Genomic DNA, 15,406 nt, shown 5'->3' with positions numbered 1-15,406 from the left:
CACCAAAACGTGTCCCAGACTCTATGGGGTGGCATCTTGTTTTATGCTGGAACTGCCACTAGAATAGTTTGCAGTGATTGCAAATTTGCTTCAGTGAACTTGAAACATTGACACAAAATGCCACCTGCTCTGCCAAATATTCATTCTTCCTGTGCCCTCAACACAAGTACCTTCTTTTGTAATCCCTCCTGTCTCACAGCCATGTTAAATGTCTTGTCATTAGGCATTTAATGTGCATTCCATCAAGAAGCATGGATGGGTAAATGTGGAAGCATCTGTTGATTAGAAGCCTCTGAGTACCAAGTATAGTATTTGAAGAGACCACTGTACATATAAACAGATTTTTAAAAAACACATTCTTTTATTCGTAGCCTATTCTTGAGAAAGCTAATTGTATGACACACAAACTCTGTTTGCATGAGCTCTAAATGTCATTTTCTGGTATCTCGACGTTTCAGTGTATGCAACAGACTTGTTTTTATGTATGTTTATATGGGAACGTAGGAAAACCCCGTTTTAAATAGTCAATGTATTTTGTTAACTCCTAAGAACCATCTATAGGTAAAGTGCCTCAAAGTTAGACCAGCAGGTATCCTAACTTTATTTCTTATTGCTATAATAAAATATTTCAAGAAGAAAAAAGAAACTTGGGGAGAAAGGGGTTTAACGTACAAGCCTGGGTTACAATCCATCACTTCTGGAAGAGTGAAGCAGCTGGTCACCTCCACAGTGAAGAGCACAGAGAGAGTGAACACATGCACCCTTGTGTTCAACTCACTTTTCTCCTGTTTCTATTCAGCTTAGGATCTAAACCTAGGGAATGGTGCTGCCTACAGTGGGCACACCTTAATTATTGTAATCAGCCATTGGCATGTCCTCAGGTCACCAGAATTAGACAATGATTCATCTAGATTCTTGTCCCAGGTAATACTAGATAGTGTCAAGGCCACAAAAGAAAACACTTCAGAAAGGATGCATTATAGACCATCCCCACAAAAACCTAGAAGCACAGAAAGGCACATGGTTTTATGTTTTTCTCTGACTTACAACTGCTCAAACTTTACAGTTGATCAGACCTGAACTATATCCAGCAAGTTTCTTCTTTCAGGTAAAAGACTGAACATGTGATTGCCTCCATTTTTATCTTTAAAGCAAAATAATGATAACCAAATTTAAATATTTTTGATCTCTCTCTACAATTAGATATTAAAAAAACTGACTAAATCATGCAAACTGGACACAAACCCACAAGTTTCAGCAAACTTCAGTCACAACTCTGGGACGATTATCATTATCCGCCTGAGCTTATCAATTAACAGGCATAAATAGAAAAAAATAAAGTCAATAAATACCAAAGTGGCTATTTCTCAGGTGCAAGTATTTTGGCTGAAGTTGAAAGATTATCCTGTTTGCAGACCCAGTATTTGAAAAGAGTAAACCAATAGTCTCTTAAAACACCACATATGTTGAGCAGAAATGATGTAATATAATCTATTACAGTATTGAGCAGAAAATCATTCCCATAGCCCACAGCCATGTCTATGAGCAAGATTTATAAATATCACTTAGACATTGTGACTAGAAAGAATAATTTCACCTGGAAAACATGATTGCCCATGGTAGGAACACTGATTATCAGATTTTGCTAATCTTATTTATTAAGCATAATTGCTATTCTACTCTTCTTTTTACAGTGATTTTTAAAAAGAAAACAAAACAGGAAACAACTTTTTAAAAATATTTAAAAAAACAAATTCCCGCTATATCAATTAACTCAACATCCTAACAATTGAGGGCGACATGGAGAGCTTTTGTATTTTGTGACTTGGCATATCACTTAAGTGATAATTTAAGTGATAAATTATCCTGATCAACTGATACACACAGGTGTCAGATCATATGTGAGACCTGAATGGGACAGCATCTATTCCAGTGCTATGGCAGATAATTCTGTGCATCCAAAAATAGAAAATTGTTTGCCTTTATTATTGTTAACAGACACTTTGTTACCATGTTTCTAAAACAGATTTTTTTAAATGGGGGTGGGGGTTAAAACAACATAGACAGGCAGGAAAAGCTAAGGCAGACTCCCCTTGTTGAGGGCTTTTTGTCATGGAAGACTCCGTAGGAAAACAGCAAGATTCAGGGGTTGGCATTTAGCAAACTCCTAACCTTAGGCTTCACCCAGCCCAGATGTATAAAGATGTTGTTTTCCTCTCTCTGCATCTTGGTGTTCTGTCTTTCTGTCATTCAGTTCTTTGTTCTTGCTGTGTAATGGATTAGGCAACCCCATAGCAACTGCCATCACCCTAGTGACAATGTCATCTTAGCATACCTCCTCTCCTAGAGTCCTTGATAGTAGATAAAAATGACACACTGCTCCTCTCTGAGTACATTTGGCTTCATGCAGCCATCATTTTACCCACATAAAATGATGGGTAAGATAAATGACTTATCTGTGTAATATTGGGTAGTCCAGCAAGGCACTATCTTTCAAAATACACTAAGAATCTGTGTCTACAGAAGAATTTTTAAAAAAATAACCAAGTGAATAGCCCCAAAGTTATTGCTACAATGCTACCAAATATAGTGGATGCTAATCTCTCTAGAGAAATCTTGACAAAATCTGTAAGGAACTAGTTACGTACCTTGTCTGTAGCAGACTGACTAGTGGTTTTAATAAACTTGCCCCATGAGAAGTGGTACTATTAGGGGGGTGTGGCTTTGTAGAGTATGTCTTTTTGGGGTGGGCTCTGAGATCTCCTAATGCTCAGGCTCCACCCAGTGGGGAAGAGAGCCTGCTCCTGGCTGCCTTCAGATGGAGATGTAAAACTCTTGGCTCTTTCAGCACTGTGTCTGCCTGGACACTGCTGAGCTTTCCACCATGATGCTAATAGACTGGACTTCTGAAACTAAGCTAGGCGCAGTTAAATAATGGTTTCCTTATAAGAGTTGTTACAGTCATGATGTCTTTTCACAGACAAATGGAAACTCTAACTAAGACACTGACAATTGGGATCAGAGATGCTAAGAATTTCGTAACATTCTTCCACTGGTCAAAGGAGAAGGCAATCAAGGTTTTCTTGTGAGCCTTTAGGATAAAGATGAAGAAGAAACTATGTAGAGTCCTAAATGAATTCTCTATTAACCTAAAATAAACTAGTATTTGAGGGCAGATCAAATGCTAGCACAATGCTACTGGAGTGACTGACAGCAGATATTCCTTCTACCTGACCTGAAGCCACACCACCAATTTCTCACGGTGTCTACAGAACTACCAGGGTTCAGCCTTCTCTGGCAATAATTCTACAATTGATCAATATTTGTTATAAATAATATTAGAGCCTTCACTGTTAAATCTCTCCTAATCAATCAATATGAAGGAAGAATCTTTGTCTACTGAATTACTAGCTTATGTCACACCTAGCAACCCATATTCCTTTATAAGCTGTTTGTTATTTTCATAGCTGCAGAGAAGAGTCAACAGAAGAGACTGTGAAGAAGAAAAATATGCTAGAATTCTGAACCCACTCCACAGACAAACGCCTTGTTACTACTTCTGACCACCACACAGCCGAATTTCTAGTCCACAGCCCATGATACACACAGCATCTTTTTGTGTTATGGGAAGGGCTGTGGGGCTCATGTCATCTGCTGTCAGAGTCGGGCATGACAACATGGCTGATTTGGTTTGGTGGGTTGTGCCTTTTAAATTGATTCAATCCCAGAATATCCCAGCATTGGTGCCTCCGGGTACACATGTATCTACCGTTTCCAACAGGATTTCTGGCGTTAAGTTCTAAATATGATCACACAGTACAACCATCCAACATACTCCTCCAAATCCAATCCTGTTATCCTATGTGTGACTCTGCTTCCCATCACTCAAGGGACATTTGAAGACACAAGCCTGTTGCATGGAGGTCCACCAAAGCCGCATAGAGCTTTGGCTTGAAGACAGCCACTTTTGACAGACCGTGTTTCTGGAGTCGTCTGTTCTTGTGGTATTTATAATCACCCAGAAAGCATGGTGATTCTAATTACTCCAGAATGGATTTGTATTAGAATCAACTTCTTACTTTTGAATTCTGGGCTGCCTTTCATTCTCCTCTGCAGACTCCATGGTCCATTTGAACCTGGCCTTCTCTAGTCTTCTCTCTCTTCCCCAGGTCTAACCTGGCCTCTGTCCCTCTCCCCATTCCCTCTGTACAGTTGTGTAACACACTCTTCCTGCTTTCCTCCTCCTATACACAGGAGCCATTGTGTTATTACACTATGGTCGTGTTCTTTCTATAGACAATGTCACCTCCAGTCTTCCTGGAAACTCTTCACAGACCTTACACTCTTTCTCTTGATTAACTTATGTTAATGCATGTTTCATTTGTCTCCAGACAAGCTACGGAGATTTTGTATAATACAATTAATTAATAATTACAAATAGTGATTGATATAAAAAAAAGTTTCCTAGTCTCTGCAGCTCAAATGCATTTACGAATGGATGTAGAAAAACTAATTTAGGAAGAGGAAATGGGGCAAAGGACCTCAGCATATCACACTTGTCACCCACAGATTAGGGATGAAGTCTCGTCACTTCAAACACACAAGGGAAGGCTGCTCTGTCATCAGGACCTCTCTAAGCAGAGACAATATCTTCTCGGGGATAAAAAGAAGTAACATAGACTTTACACAGGCTAATAGATAGAATTAGAGAATTCCTTTTATTCTTCCCCAGAACAATTAGACATCAAAAGACCTACAGTGATAAGTCAGAAACTAAGGTTATTTTCCTGAACATGTAGTCTCACCAGAAGTATCTTAAAAGTCTTTAGCAAAACTGTAGTGCAATTAATCCATTTAGGTTAGTGATTCATTGGGAAGTTGTGTAAGTACCTCAAGAACTAAGCAACTGTCTATTTTATAACAAATACACTATTGCCATTTGATGGATAGATGTGTTTTGCTCTGGTTTTCTGTTGTGAATCTGCTTCAGCATGGATTTAAGTCATCACAGGCAGGTTTATGACCAGATTCCATGACAGTTCTAATTTCTCACTTCACTAACTCTATTACACTTCCATTTACATTGAGAAATAAAGGGGGCAAACCTTTGCAGCCACTAGGCTACTCTCAGTGAGGAAGGGTGCTTGCAGCTCGGTGTCCTAGGACCAGAGTTGAGTCTGTGACCCTGCAAGGTGACACAAATAGGCTGTGTCATGCACGTGTCCATACATATGCACTTAGACACATAAATAAATAAATGTACATTTAAAAAAATATTCACGATGGGAGTAAAGGAATTCAAGGCGATTTAACAGTGCCTGGCCTATTCTGATCTAAAGGTAAGGTCTGGAGGTGGGAGAAATCCCCATGAGGTAAGTGTAGTTTCTCTGATCTAGGACAGTTGGAAGATGGGGAAACATCAGGAAGTAGGGACTCTTTGGAAGAAGTTATGTCAGTAAAGGGGAGGCTCTAGATCACTGGTTCTTCACCTTCCTAATGCTGTGGACCTTCAATACAGTTCCTCACATTCTGGTGACCTCCCCAGCCATAAACACTGCTACTTTGTAACTAATTTTGCTGTGGTTATGAATTGTAGTGTAAATATCAGCAATGGAGGATATCTGATAAACAACCCGTGATAGGGTCAGTCAACCCGTAAAAAGGTTGTGTCCCACTACTCTAGGGACGATGATGGAACTCCACTCTTCCCTGTCCCTCTATTTGTCCCTTCTGATGTCATTAAGTGAGCAGTTTCCTCAGCCACAGCCCATGCCATGCTGTTCTGATTTACCATAGTCCCAGAAGCACGGAAACCAACCAACCATGGCTGAAGCCTCTGCTACTGTCAGTCAAAATGTAATATTCTCCTACCATATTTTTTTTTATCTCATTTCATCACAGCAACAGAATGTCAAAGACCTTTTCCATTAAAATGTAGGAATTCTTCTAATATTAGGATACCATACAAATAAAAAATAAGAGGCTCAGAAACTCAATTTGATTCTTTTAAACCTGAGTACGAATTTCTTTTAAATATCCCATACCTGACTCTCCAGGACCTTACTCTAGCAGCACTATGGAGTTACTAAGAATTTTCAAATGTTAATACTCTAAGTTGAGGTATGTGCTGTTCTTTCACTATACTGCTAACCTTATATTAAACATTATAGAATATCAAAAATAAATTTCCATTTAATGATATATAGAAATATTGTGTAAAATCAGTTTCATGACTAAAGGTAATTTCTTTTATTTTTTGGACATAGCTACTATAGAATTTAAACTTGCCGGCGTGTATCTGACCTAAGCCTTTTGTGTAATAAGCTATCGTTACATAGATTGGTCTTCTTGTGGGACTTCTATCATCAGGAGTGGGGATATCTCTGACTCTTTTGCCTGCTTCTGGGACCCCTTGCTTCGACTGAGCTGCCTCATCCAGCCTTAATATGAGGGGAGGTGCCTAGTCTTCCTGCAACTTGATATGCCATGCTTGGTTGGTATCTCTGGAAGGCCTGCCCTTTTCTGATGGGAAATGGAGACAGAGTGGGAAGGGGTGGGAACTGAGAAGAAAGAAGGGAGGGAAAACTGTGGTCAGGATGTAATATATGAAGAGAAGAATAAATTAAAAACATAAATAAATAAATTTAAACATGTCTGTGTGGCCTGTGATATATTTCGGTCAGGGAGTGCTACTCAAGACAATGCAGATCAAAAGGAAGATCATCTGAGCTTGAGAAACATGTGGGTAACCAGAGACAGAGAGGCTAGTGGGAACAAGAGTGTGGCAGCGTGTGGAAAATCACTCATAAGCATGAGTGCCCAACTGTGTACTGAACAAGGATGGCATCAGTGGACATACCAAAGATGGCTGGGAAAAGCCCATGAGGCCTCAAGGCTACACTAAGAACTATAGGTGAAGATGCAGAGCTGGGACTGGTAGAAGGGCTCTCCCAAGTAAAGAACACACTAATGGACTGTCCTTGGCCAAATGATGGGCCCTGAAAAAACACATGCAAGTAATTTATATGGATTGAGCAGAGTATATTCAGGAATGTGTGTGTGTGCATGTATATGCAATAACAGTGAAAACAAGAGGTCACAGATTTGAAGGACAACAGACAAGTTTAGAGGGAAGAAAGGGAAGGAAAATGTAGTTATATACAATCTAAAGAATAAAAAATAATCCTATTATATTCTATAAAACAACATAATTACAGTTGATAAGATTTGACTGACTATTTCAAAGTAACAAACTGAGGACAGGTATGCATATTAACCCTATTTAATTATTACATATTGTATGGATGCATTAAAATTGATGTTCTTTTCCATAAACATGTATAATTAGTATGTGTCAATTAAAATACATTTTTAAATATTTAATTATTAATCATATATCTAATCTCTTAGTAGAATGTGGCAATCAGTCTCCTAAAGAAAACAATTACAGGCTGTACCCAAAATGTGTTCTGATGTAGGGATACAAAGACGGCAATCATTCTCCACACTCCTTTCTTCTTTATTACTACTTTGAACAATGCTGGTTATCACTCTATCAGTATATTATTAAAACTCCTCCTGTCTCTGCCAAAAATACCTGATTCATAGAAATACTTGGAAGAAAAAGATTACCATGGTTCCAGTCTGGTTGGCTCCATCATTTCTAGGTCTATGTTGAGGAAGAGCAGCATGACTGCAGAACTATGTGGCAGGAGCCACCTACTTGTGAGAATATAGGAACTAGAGAAAAAAAGACAGAAACCATCAAAGTCTCATCCCATATAACCTGTACTTCCTCCAGCCAAGTCTCACACCCTAAAGTTACCAGAAACGTCCAAAATAGTGGCACCAATTGAGAATCTGTCTCCCAACTTAGGAGCTTATCGGGCTATTTCACACAAAACAGTCATCTTTATATCTTCCATAACTGTCTACTTCTGATCTTGTTTACCTGCCATCCCTATCACTGCTGTTCACTAATATGGGCTAGAATAACCCTGCCCTGAAGACACTTGGTACTCTAGCTTATAGGTCTCAGTGTTGTCTTATATTCTTGTTTATTTTGCTTTTAAGAAAAGAATTATTTGTGTTATTGCACACTGGCCTCAGTAAAGGTGGAAATCTTGGTGACTTCCCGCACCATCTTTTCTGAAGAAGGCCACAGCATGTCCTTACACAAAACACTCAAACATAAGACAGATGTAAAAGGATGAAAGCACCCAAGTGTTTAATTAAGAAATTAATCAATCAACTAATTAATCAATCAATTAATTAATTTAAGAAATTGGACATCACCACAGCTTATAAACATGTCTGAAAAACTTCAGACAAAAATGCCAACCAAGTATTCTACCTTAAACATCACCAGCCAAGGGACAAAGAGACAAGACCCTGTCCCACATGTTTCCATAGTAATATAATGGAACTGAAAACTACTGCTAAGGAATGATTGCCAGATAACAAAGGAAAAGTTCATCAACTTCTCAAAACTTAAATTGACATCCTGGTAATTTTGAGAGCATATACTACTCAAAATGCTGTGCACCTTCTATATTAACCTTGCTTTCTTTGACAAGGTTATGAAAAGACATGGATAACAGCAGTAACTGGTTTTGCTTCTGTGTGGTAAGGCTGTCAATATAGCTACAGTGTTTCAATACAGCTATAGTGTTTTAATTTAGCTACAGTGTTTCAAAATAGCTACAATATTTCAATATAGCTACAATGTTTCTCATTATCTGTATTTCTTCTACTTTACTGTGGAAGTGTCTGTTTCTAAGACTCTTGTGTATCAACTCAGCATCTGCCTGCAGATAAAAATGAAAGTACAGCATTAACTATTTCTAGTTTATAAAATAAATGAATAGGAGAACTCTGTATAATTAATGTCAGTTTCTTATAGGTACATGCTAGGAAACTTTTCAACAATAACCAAAAAGGTTTCAGAGCACTGTATTACATGTTCCTGTATGTGAACATCCAGTATTCTTTCTTCGTTTTTATATGTAAAAATATACATAATTCACTCACTATGCTATATGCAAATTAAGTCAAGAGTAGTAATACCACAACGATTTCTTTTCCATTCATGTTGTGTGTGAGAGAACATGCACACTTGCACAAGTTGAACTTAGATTTTGTTTTCCTATGACACTAGCTCTCCTTCCATCATATTATCTCAGGGATTGAACTCAAGTCATCAGGTTTGGTAGGAAAAACCTTCACCCAGTGAGTCAGGTCCCTCAAATGACTTCTAACTAAGCTGTTTGGTACCCATTCTCCATAGATATAATTTTACTTATATGATGCCTTCATATTCAAGTAGCAAGTAGTTTGCTTAGTGAATAGATAAATGTTAAATGTGTATTCAAATGTATAATCCTGGATTTAGCCTTCAAATAGTGTTTATTGAAGACCAGTATTAAATTAATACATTTCTGTTCCCTCAGACAAGGAAATGCATTCAATCTGCTTTCTTAGATTTTATTGGACATCATAAAGAGAATAGACTATTACTATTTTAATAAAGTAACTTCAGTTGTCTTCTTTACTGCTTATTCATTCATGGAAAGTGTTTGTATGTCCCTTGCTGCAAAAAGAATTTACCTGTAAGTGGAATGTCTGTATTATACCCCCTCCTAAGACAGAATTGAGAACTCGTTCCACATAAAACGACCATCTGAGAAGCATTACTAAGCATTCAGTGGGCTCCCAAAAGGCTTTCATTGCCCCAACTTCATCCTGGTTAACCTTTTTTCCAACTCAGATCAGAGCCACAAATCTTGCCACTTGTCTGGGTCAATATTCTCATAGTAGATCATTGATAGTCAGGTTGCATCTGCTTTCTGATTGCCTGCACCCATTTCCAAGTTGAAATCAATGAAACCCATTAGCATGTTCTCCACTGCACAGTTTAATTTTGGATAGCGATGTATTATTAATGCAATCATCCCCGACAAGACTGGTTCGGCATGAGAAGTAAAGCTGAAGGCTCCACCACAGAGAATTTTAATAAGAACTCTTATTATTAAATTGTATTAAAAATCTAAATAATTGAATGTATCTTTGAAATAAAATTTAAATCAAATGAATTATATCCAAGTGGAGGGATAGCAATGGAGTACAGACATCCTTTTTCGACTCTTAATGACAGTACATACCTCTATTCATTTATCATCGTGCCAGGTTATTTCCTTCTACACATTAAGATAACTTCATCTTTAAAAATCATTGTGTCATACTAACTTCTGTATTTTATATGACTATGTGTGTGGTATGCGTGTGTGTGTGTTCCCATTGCTTATGGGTGGGTACACAAACACATGTGTGCAAATGGGCCAAAGCTGACATACAGAGTACTCCTTGGTCACTTTCCACATTCAGTGTTGAGTCTCTGGTCTCTCTCAGGTATACCCAGAGTGTACCAATATGGCTAGTCTGCCTAGCCAGCTTGCTCCAAGGCTCCACTTCTGTCCATCTGGCACGCAGATGACAGGCAAGCTGCCACACCCTTCACGTGGAGAACACATGTAAATCAGATCTCTGCTCCTCAGACTTGCTGCTTGCTCTTTAATCGCTGGGCCAGTTCCCAGCCCCATATTGAGCTTCTTCACAGAAAAACAAAAACAACCACCAAAATTGGTTTTTTTCCTAAATAAAATGAATACAGCATTATAGTTATAATATACCTACCTTACTGATATTTGACTAATGAGATTGCAATTACTATTCTTAATTTAGTAAAGAATAAGTATATTTAAGAGAAAAGAGTTCATGTAAAGGAATTGATAGATTCAAATACTGCTTAAGAAAAAAGAAAAGTTGATGTAGCAAAATTAAGAATTAAAAGAAGACTTTTAGCTTCTTATTTAATTTGTCTCACGAAGAACTTTCTAGTATTTCAAGATTAATGTTCACTTTTCTTAGTGCTTGCCTTGGTAAATATTAATGTGAGGACATAATCATCCTAATTAAACATAAATTGATTAGTTCCCAATATATTCCTGGTTAATTAAGCAAATTCACCTTCTCTATGGCAGTTACTAATAATCTAGACATGTTACTGAAACAAACATTAAAGAACATCAAAAAGAAAATCTTAAGGCAATGGTGTTCATACACATAAGCAGCAGCCCATGACTGGAAACTGCCAAAGAGTAAAGGAACAGGTGGGGGAGGGGTGGAGTGGGGTAGCGGGGAGGGAGTGAGATCATGTGACTTTACCTAAATCCTTACACAGAATTTTTTACAGGTACTTTACTTGTCATGGCATTTAAGAAACCTGCCTAGTTTGTGATAGGGCAGTACAGGCCTGGGGATAAAGGATGTGATAATGCAATCCTGTTACAGCAGTTACTAAGACATTTGCTTTATGCTACAAATGTGCAGTTCTCAACTTCTGGAAGAATGGTCTCCCAGTAAGCCCCTGGTTTGTTTGAGACAACCTGCCTGTATTTCCAGTTCCATGTGAACCATCAGCCACAAAGACTACACTTGAGGGACATAGAAGGGGAAACACACATGGAAGGTGCTGAGTGTAGTTAAGGCAAAAGATCATGAAGGTCCAAGTCAGGCAGGATGTATGCAGTGAACATGAAAAGAATGCATAATAATTCCTTCTTGTCTGCAATGGACACATGTCAAGAGCTAGAGTGTGAGTGAGTGTGTGTGTGTGTGTGTGTGTGTGCTTTTCTGCACCTATGAGAGTTTGATTTGTAAACTATACAAAGATAGTAAGCAAACCACACTAACAATATGCTATAATGAAAGTTATGCAAGTAAGAATCTCTCTTAAAATGTTCATGTGTATGTTCATATTGTAATAAGAAATTACAGTTTTACTTGCCAGCATCACTAATCTTACACGTTGTGGCCAATGTTAAGCAAAGTGTGGACTACTTGAACACGAGAACTGTGCTACTATGAATATTGATGTGGTGAGTGATACAGCAAAATGATTGACAGGTAGTATACAGTGAGGATGTGCTAAAAAGGAATTATACATATTTCCAGCAGAATAGAACACAGTATTGCAAACAGCATCACACACTACTCAAGACAAAAAGAAATTTACCACTTTCTACTTATTTCTTGCATTTTCCATAGACTATTTTTTCAGACATATCAGCATCTAAACTCACAGAAATCTGAACAGAAGGGGATACTATTTTTCCTTTGCCATTGTATTTGTGGTAACAAAATTTAAATCAAGGACCTCATATACTCTAGGAAGTGCCCTATCCCTGAGTTACACATCCAGTGCACATATATCTGTCCTTCAATGCAATTATGATGTCAAGTTGGCACGGCATTGGTAGTAATTTAGATATGCATGAGCAACAACTGGGAATGGAGTGTGATGTGAAGACTTGAGGATTGAGGATGTGGGCTCTGAAGCACAGCACATTCCTTCTTGCCGAGAAGAAGAAGAAAAAAAAAGACATAACTGACTAGGAATACATAAGACATTTTTTAAGTTTTTCTAGGAACCACGATTTTCATTTTTTTTAAAGAAATGATGAAAAAGTGCCCTTAAATATCATCACATCCTGTGTATACAAATAAAAATTCAGCATGAAGCATTACTCATATTTCAGAGCCCAAGAAGCTATGTACACAGTGCCAATGTCAAGGGAGATGAAAGATTCAGGATAGACATATTATATATTAAAAAGAAGTGGAATATGAATGGAGCACTGGGGAAAGACAGACCAATTATAACAGAAATGACAGGGAACCATAGCAGACTGGGGTGTGCAGGGACCTCCTCAAACCAAAATAAGACAGTGGGAGACTTTCTCACAAAAGCGATTGAAAATGAGTGATCTGCATTAAGAAGTACACTTAGGCAAAATTCAAAATACTCTTCTACTAATCTTGACCAAATCAAGAATATCTTTGTAGTGAACAGCAACAGAAATTAGAGAATGTCAAAAAACTTGTAGGGCCTCAGCTTCTCATCAGTTTTAGAGTACACTTTTAATTAACAGAATTTTTAATGCAATCTTGAATAGACTCCTCTGCAGGCCTAACTAAAGATCTAGGCTGAAAAGAGATAAGTTTAAGTATCACTAGCTACACACACACACACAAACACACACACCTCCACACTGGTACAAAAAATCTTTTTCAGATGAGTTTTTGTCTCGGGTTGTAGACATTTTTTGTCTTATTCATCATTTGCTTGTATGTTATGGTTCCTGATTTTGTGTTTTGTGAGTCATATTTATGTATGTGTGTGTTTGTGGGTTTTGTTTGTTCATTTATTTGTCTGTTTGTTGTTCTGGTTTTGTTTGGTTGGTTAGTTTGCATGTTTGTTGCTTTGTTTTCTAAAGAAAAAGAAAGGATGTGGAGTTGAGCAGATGGAGAGGCAGGCAGGATCTGAGGGGAAGTGAAGAACGAGAAACCTTGATCAAAATATACTGTATGAAAAGCTCTTCTTCATCAAAAATATTTTGAAAGAAGTGTTTAAAAGACAAGGCAAGAAACTTCACAGCACCTAATTGGACTCTGTGGCTTTTTTTTAAGCCAACAGTAAGTTGGAAAGGAGACTTTGGGGAGAGTTAAAAGGAATAAATATGATCATATATATTCTCTTTATATATGAAATTCCCAAAACATAAAAAGTTTTAATAGGTTAGGTTGAAGATTCAGACTGAGTAATAATCTAAAAGTTATCATGCATAGAAATGTAAGATGTAAGTAGAAAAGGATATAATTATATCATAATCTCAAAACAAAAGAAAAATTAAAGGTACAAGGAGCTAGAAATATGGCTTAGTAGATCAAAGCAATGACTATTCTTCCAAATGGCCTGGGTTCAAGTCCCAATACCCATATGGTCCAGAGGTCCCATATTTTCTTCTGGATTCCATAGGCACCAGATATACACATGTTACACCAACATAAATACAGACGAAACACTCACACATAAAATACTTACTTAAACAACAAATTTTAAACTAAAATGGGAAGAGTAGATATGGTCATAGAGACAAGAGTGAGATAATGCTGTAGCAGAAGATTGCAGTGTGGTTTAGACTAGAATACCTACAGACCGGGCTATTACAGGTTGAAACATAGAGACTAAGAATGCTAAGCTATTTTTCCAAGTAATTCACAATGCACAAAAAATATCAGCAAATAATTTCTTTATATGAGACATCAAACCATATATATCTAAGGTGTTTGTCATTTGTTAGCCCTTTTCCCCCATGTTCCTCCAAACCAGTTCTAAGTCACCAAACATTATTTTTTTTATAATTCCTTTTCTTTTAGTTTTCAGAGCTTCTAAAAATGAAGTTATAAATTCAGTGCTCCAAAAATAGTAAATTCAGGCTTACATCATGTACCTCCTTGGCCATGTTTATTCTCAGAATGGAGCTGCACATTATAATTCTGCATAATTGAGAACTACAGCCAAACAGACATCTACAAATTTTTGAGTAATGCTTTTTATTCTGGGGGGGGGGGGAAGGGGTCTTGCATGATAGAATGAATGAAAGATGGAAGAGATCAGGATTCTTTGCCATTTTAAAATAAGGCGTTCATCTAGAGTGGTCCTATGCCATATGGGACCACCTGGCTCCTTGGAACAAATCCTGTCACCATGGCAACGAAGCTCTAACTTTCCCTAACATCTTCAGGATTCTTATGACATACTCTTTCCTGCATCCTATTTTTTTCTCCCTCAAATTAAATTATTGAACTACTCCTCACAATAAGCTATTCTTATACCCAATAAAGATTGGCCTTTATGAATTACCTACAAAAATACCTGACACATAGAAGAAATATTCCACAAAACTTCCATGATATAATCAAAACAGCAGGGAGAATTTTAGAAATTCTGGGAAATTCTGACAGTATGCCAGCAATCTACATGGGGAGGCAAAAATGACAGTGTTGCAGAACACTTTATAATTTATATTGAATCTTGTTTTAAATCAACCTATTTGTATCATGTATCAATACAATAACACATATCCTATATAACACATAATGCAAAATATAATAATAAGTCTTAAAAACTGGTAGGAGGTGGGAATCATTTCTCCTAATTTAGAAATGAGGAAATGCCAAGTTGGGAAACTGGGACAATTCAAGATTTGTAGTATCACAGTTGCTGATCCTCTCTAGAATCGTGGATTTCAAAGAACAAGTGAATCGGGAACTGGGACGGACGAGAGCTCAGTGTTAAAGCACTTCCCTGGCATATGTGATGACCTGGGATTAATCCTCAGAACTACAAAAATAAATAAAGGAAGGAAGGAAGGAGAGAAGGATAGGTGATGTAAAGGAGGGAGAGAGTTACAATGAAGAGTATGAAAATAACCTGCTGGCTTATTCCTCTTTCAACAAGTACCAAATTCCAATGACTCTACTGCATATGTTTTTGCAGGAAGTC

The sequence above is a fragment of the Mus pahari genome, chromosome 9, assembly GCF_900095145.1.
Source record: "Mus pahari chromosome 9, PAHARI_EIJ_v1.1, whole genome shotgun sequence".
NCBI classification, from domain to species: Eukaryota; Metazoa; Chordata; class Mammalia; order Rodentia; family Muridae; genus Mus; species Mus pahari.
The sequence above is the reverse complement of the archived record's forward strand: the minus strand, read 5'-3'. Positions refer to the sequence as shown.